Raw genomic sequence first — 6,623 nt, 5'->3', positions numbered from 1 at the left:
CCTCTCACCCTCCGCATCGCTGGCCTGTACCCCAGTTCCATATGAATAAATAAATAAATCTTTAAAAAAAAATCAGAACTTTACTATGATAGTATGTTAAAAAAAAAAAAAGATTTTTAATCCTTTCCCCTTAAATTACTGTAAGGCCATCCATGTGTGTGTAAGGTCACTGTCACCAGTGAGGTTCACTGCCCAAAGGAAAGTGTAAAAACACCCTCAACCAGAGAAGGGGAAGACAGGTCCTGTGCTGTCTGCAGAGAGCCTGGGACACCAGGGTCCAAATCTGCATTCCTGACTTCTCAAAACACATGTGCACCAAGATGGCGGCCAGCCAACAGAGACAGCAAAGCTTGGTGAGTGAATGTTCTAGGAGGGCTTTGAATTCAAAGTAACCTTTGATAAGTCACTATTTTTAATGACTCAATTTTCTTAGTCATAATAAAAATTGTGTATTCGCCTCTCTTGTACAAGGATCAACATAAAGAAAAAAATAACATGATAACATTTTTATGAAAGTATGACTTCATCAATACATAATGCTAATTTTATTTGGCATCACAGGTGTTAATTTTACTTCTGTTCAAAGCTCATTCCTGCCCCTTCTCAGTTTCTCACAGTCACAAAGAACACTACAGTCCCAGCTCTCATTTCCTATCCTGCTGCTCTGTGAAAAATATGAATAGTAGCAATTAGGTCTGGGGTTTATAAACTCAGGATTTTGGTAGACTCCAACAAACCAAGCCAAGAAGAAGATAAAGTTTCAATCAAGACAAACAGTTCATTGAGAAAAATAAATATTATGAAAGCACAAATGAACCTAAAAATCAAGTACTATATGACCTAGCAACGCCACTTCTGTGGGTATGTCCAAAAGAAATAAAATACAGATCTTGAAGAGATATATGTATTCCACATTCATTAAGCATTAAATACAATACCCAGACACAGACACAATATAAATATCTGTGGACTGGTGAAAAAAAGAAGTACAGTATGTATACATGCAGTGGAATGTCATTCAGTTCTTTCAAAACTGGAAATCCTGCCATTTGTCACAACATGGATTAGTTGGGAAGACCTTACCCTTGTGAAATCCAAAATAGTCAGAGTCATAGAAGCAGAGAACAGAATGATGATTGACAGAGGCAGGGGGAGGAAACGAGGAGGTGTTGGTTAAAGGGTACAGAGTTCAGTTCTGTAAGATGCATGAGTTCAGGCAAGTCAACATACAGCACAGTAACTGCAGTGAATAGTACTGTATAGTATACTTAAAGTTTGCTAAGAAGGCAGATTCTGTTTCTATCACATACAGGAAGCAAAGAAAAGGGTAGCGATCCAGTGGTGAACATGTTAATAGTTTGTCTGTAGTGATTACTTCAAAATACGTATTTTATCAAGCATTAATTTGACTACCTGTAATATATATAATTCCTACGTGGCCCTATACCTCAATAGATTTTTAAAAATTTTTTAAAACGGACCACCAGGGCCCTCCCTGGTGGCACAGCGGGTTAAAGCACAGCACTAAGAAGCTAAAGCCACTTCTGCATGAGTTCGATTCCCGCCTATCCTGGAGGTGACCACATGGCGCGGCAGACCTCTCCTGACCCGCCCGCTGTTCCCCTCAGCAGTGTACTTTGACAGTCTGCCTGTTCTGCTCCCCACTCTGTCTCTGGTGAATCCTCTCACCACCCCTGCACCTCTGGCCTGTACCCCAGTTCTGTATGCATAAATAAATAAAATCTTTAAAAAAAAAAAAAACGGACCACCAAGGTAATGACAGGAATGGTAACATCAAATAGCAAGTATAACTAAGAGCTCAAAATTACACTGTTGCAAAAAACAATATGACAGCTCACCTGAAATGGATATTTATTTTGACAGGGAATGACACCGTCATCATTCTTTACTATTTCCACACACTTGATCTTTGAAACGTCAATAAATCCTTTTCTGTTTTTTTTCTGTTAAAAGAAAAAGGGGGGAGAATCATAATAAGCATAACATTGAAAAATGCTACTGCTAACAACATTTGTTAATGAAATCACTGATTCAAAATATTACCATTTCCATAATTACCTCTATTGTGCTTCTTTTTATAGTTAAGATTGTACAAAATACTAATACTGCAAGAAACATGTCCCCAAAATCTCTAGAGCAGAGAAACTGCTGCCTTTTGCTGTCACTGACCTCTCAGGTACACACTTTTCTTTCTCAACTTTTGGTGACAATCCCCCCAAAAGCACCAAAGACCGCACCACACCAAACTCTATGGATTCCATCTGAAGTGCAAACTCCATTACATTTTTCCCTCCACTCCCCTGGGCACTGTAATCTCAAAGCTGAGAGTTCACCCTCAGGGAATAATCAAGAAGAATTCAGAGTAGCATGTATCAAGACAACTTAATATATAACATGAATTAAAAATTATTCAAGTACATGTAATAAGGGAGATGCACCAGTGAGAATAGCACATCTTGAAACAACTCATAACAACAAATGTTAGCAAGGATGTGGAGAAAAAGGAACTCTCCTGCACTCCTGTGGGAATACAAACTACTACAACCACTATGGAAAACTGGAGGTTCCTCAAACATGAAGCTTCCATATGACCCAGCAACCCCACTCCTAGGTATCTACCCAAAAAACACAAAAAAAACTGATTCAAAATGACACCTGCACCCCCGTGTTTATTGCTACTTTATTTACAACAGGAAAGACATAGAATCAACCCAAATGCCCAAAAGTAGATGACTGGATTAAAAAGATGTGGTACAGATTGAAATATTACTTGATGATCAAAAAGATAAACTCATGCCTGTTGCGGCAACAGGGATAGAGCTGGAAGGGATCATGCTTAGTGAAATAAGCCAGAAAGAAAAAGAAAAATACTGGACAGTTTCACTGATAGCAGGAGCATAAAGGACCAGGTTGGCGGGGGGGTGGTAATAATAATAATGAATAACTATATACCAGAGGTTTTTTTTACAGGGGGTGGAGTAGGGAATGGGATCAAAAATGGGGGAAAGGGAGAGTGCACTGTGCTATGGTGATGGCACACGGGTGATCTGGTGATGGGAAGCCCATGGGGATTACAACTGAGATGGAAAAAGGCACAAAATGATGTAAAAATAAACTATTATAATAAAATTTTAAAAAATTATTACAAGTACAATGAAAGAAATGTTTACTGGATAATATTAACCAATATACAAAAAGCTGTGTAAAACTAAGGGGTTATTGTTTTGGGATTTGGTGAGGAGTCGATATTTACACAATAGAGAATAGAAGGGGAAGGAGAAAAATAACATTATTCTTATTCCTGGAGTGACCCAGCCACCCCCTATCCCTGATGATCCAAATTGCTTCATCTATACAAACCTCCCTCTAGCCACACCTTGGGACCCCGTACCCACTCCCAGGAGATGGTCTGCACCCTCACCGGCAGTATGAGACTTTCAGAAGCAACTGCTCTGGTAGGATCTCAGCTTCCAGGAGACATCTTGCTGGACCTGGCTACCATTCACCAGTGCATCTTGTTCTCTCTCTCCTGCTCTCTCTCACTTTCTCTATTCTCTTCCTCTCCATGCATGAATACCACATCCCCTTAATCTTTCTGTCAGCCTGTGGTGAGCACCATGTTTTAAAAAGATGCTAAGGGAATACAGAGACTTAAATACCCATTTTAGAAAAGAAATTCTGAAATTCTGATGTAGGGCAGTAAGAAAATGAACAGCAATGCAAAAATTAAAAAAAAAAAAAACAAAACACCTCATTCCAAAATGTCTGCAATTACCTTATTGGTAAATGAGAATAACAAAGACTATCATCTATCATAGATATGGCGTATCATTGCTATTACATTCTTATGAGAAGTGAATGAGTTAATAATTTGCAAAGTGCTTAGAAGAGTACCTAATGGTCCCATGGTATGGTATCTGGTTTGCTGCATAAAGTAGCAAAAAAAAAAAAAAAAAAAAAAAAAAAAAAAAGACAAAAAAAAAAAACCACACACACACACACAAACAAAACCAGCCCTATAAAAGCACAGGGAGGCAGGAGCCTGGAGAAGGAATGGGGTCTGCAAGGGCCTGGGGCATGTTGCAAAGAGACCTGCTCACCCAGCGCCTCTTGCTCCTGGGGCTGCACCAATTACTAGAAAGAAGGTGCCAGGGCGCCATCCTCCTCTTAGCAAGTCACATTTGTTCACTGCAAAAAAGTTGGGAAATAGTAATGACACAGAGTATCAGCTTCCCTCTACTCCCCCAACCCTGGAGAAAATCACTATTGACATCATGGAACCTTCCAGACACTGCTCTCAGGGGTCACTTATCACCTGCCAGCTCTCAGCCCTAGAGCAGCGGAGTGTGGTTTGCTTCTAGGACACCCATCTCCATCAAGATCCGCCGCTGCAGCTGTCAGTGGAGGTCAGTGTACACAGGACAACTGGGGTAACTCATACACTTGGGGCGTATGCCTCTAAGTTCACATTCTGTGATATGCAGTCTCTTCATGTACTGTACTAAAATTTAGGTTTATTAATTCAAATAATTCAAATTTGGAGGTAAAGGTTCCGTTTAAGCTGTCTGTTCAGCATTACATCTTTCCATGGGCAAGTGTGGGTAAGATTATGTGCCAGAGCTCCAAAACTATGGGGGGTGAGGGGTCCCCAAGAGCAGCTCACAAAAAGGAAGGTAAAGAGGAAGGTAAAGAGGAAAGGGGGATGAATCACCATCAAATAAAGTGCCAAGTGGTCATGGAGTCCTATGGGTAGGGAGGTGAGTGGGCCAGAAGTTGGGGGTGGGGAAGAAGTGATATTTTAAACTGTTTTTTTAAAAAGGATAAGTAGGAGCTTTTTTATAGAGAAGTAAGTTAGGATTTAGCACTGATTTAGGGAACAGAAAGAAATCACTGTGGCAGAAGTTCAGGACTGTTCAGCGGAAAGGTAGAAATGGCACCAAAAAGTTTATCTGAAATTAAATTAAGATGCTCAGAGACCATACAAATGTAAACTTATCCTAAGGGATTGTATATGGAAGGTAAGGTAATTTTCCTCCAACTGGAAAATAAATTTTATTAAGGTCCCACCAGCTGCACAGACTGTTGGTGACACTGAGCTCTTTCTTCCTTTGTAGTTCAATTTTCCTGAGTAAGCCTAACCATGGAGATCTCAGTGCTAAGATGACAGCCTTTGTGCCCAGCCAGAGCCACAGACAAGACTACTCAGTCGGATGCCAGGCGCCCACATGCCAGCCTGGCGTAGGCGTCAGTGGGTCTTGCGAGGCAGTTCTTGGTGTTCAAGATGCTGGTGACCCCTTTTTGACCCAGGCAGCTTTTAGGCTATTGGGTGGCTATCCTCCCAGATCTCCAAAAGACGGACCTTTTTTTTTTCCCAAAGATTTATTTTATTCATGCATACAGAACTAGGGTACAGGCCAGAGGCGCAGGGGCGGTGAGAGGATTCGCCACAGACAGAAGGGGAAGCAGAACAGATAGACTGACAAAGTACATCGCTGAGGGGAGAAGTGGGCCAGACAGGAGAGATCTGCCATGCCATGTAGTCACCTCTGGGGCCAGGAATTGAACTTGCACTGAAGTGGCTGCAGCTCGCTTACAGTGCTGCACTTTAACCTGCTGCACCACCAGGGAGGACCCTTTAAAATATATATATATATATTTATATATTTATACATACAGAACTGGGGGATAAGCCAGAGGTGTAGGGGGAGTGAGAGGATTCATCAGAGCAGAACAGGCAAATGGACTGAAATACACTGAGGGGAGCAGTGAGTGGGTCAGGGGAATTCTGCTGTGCCATATAGGTCACCCCCCTGGCAGGGGATCGAACTTGTGTTGCAGTGGCACTGATAGCTCTTGGTGTTGTGCTTTAACCCATTGTGCTACCAGGGTGGGTCCAGCATAGATGATCTTAAAGGAAACAGAGGCCCCGAGGGGTTTCCATATAGCCCACCACCACCAGGGGTGGTGTCTCCACAGTGGTCACAGCCTCCTCAACTGCCCTCTTGGATCCTGGCTTATCCACCTCTTGATGTGGGTCATGCAGCCTCGGAGCCCAGGAAGGCTGTGAGTTTGACAGGTTTGGTGACTCTGCCATCATCCTTTCATCTTAACCTTCCCGTGGTGCTGGCTGCTGTGCTTCTGAGGCAAGAAGCCGAAGGACCCATGTCTGGGGGTGGAGAACTTTCTTTGAGAAGTGCCATCAGTAGAGCCTATGGAGGGATTTTTGAGAAGATAATCAACAGTGATGGTATGCCCAGTGAGGGGACGCGGGGAGGCCCGCCAGGAGGCTGCTGCATCAGCTGAGGTGAGGGCAACGAGGCTGTGAACCCAGCCAATGGCAGCAAATAACACGAGGAAAGTGGGGATGGCGGGGTATTAATAGGTAGCAGCCATATGACTTTGCAAAGAGTGAAATTAGGGAGCCTTGGGGATTTTGCATTTGAGTGACACTAACACCAGGCACCATAACAAGAGTCAGGAGGAGAATCGGAAGTATCATTTGAGTTGACTGCAGTGCAACCAGGTGGCGATAACTGTAAAGAAAGGAAATTATGGGGCTCAAATTCGAAAATGCTTTTCACCTAAGGTCCAGAGCATTATGG

General features: G+C 42.5%; 1 protein-coding gene across 1 annotated transcript in view; it reads right to left on the bottom strand.

The window, feature by feature from the left end:
- Positions 1-1,957, bottom strand: part of TEC (tec protein tyrosine kinase) — a 30,941-nt gene extending 28,984 nt beyond the window's left edge. Inside the window, exon 1 of the mRNA XM_012724069.1 lies at positions 1,860-1,957. The gene's annotated coding sequence lies outside the window, so the exon portion shown is untranslated. The remainder of the gene's footprint in view (positions 1-1,859) is intronic.
- Between the last annotated feature and the right edge of the window lie 4,666 nt (positions 1,958-6,623).

The sequence above is a fragment of the Condylura cristata genome, unplaced genomic scaffold, assembly GCF_000260355.1.
Source record: "Condylura cristata isolate star-nosed mole 26May11 unplaced genomic scaffold, ConCri1.0 scaffold00012, whole genome shotgun sequence".
NCBI lineage: Eukaryota > Metazoa > Chordata > Mammalia > Eulipotyphla > Talpidae > Condylura > Condylura cristata.
This window is presented reverse-complemented; position numbering and strand designations above follow the sequence as displayed.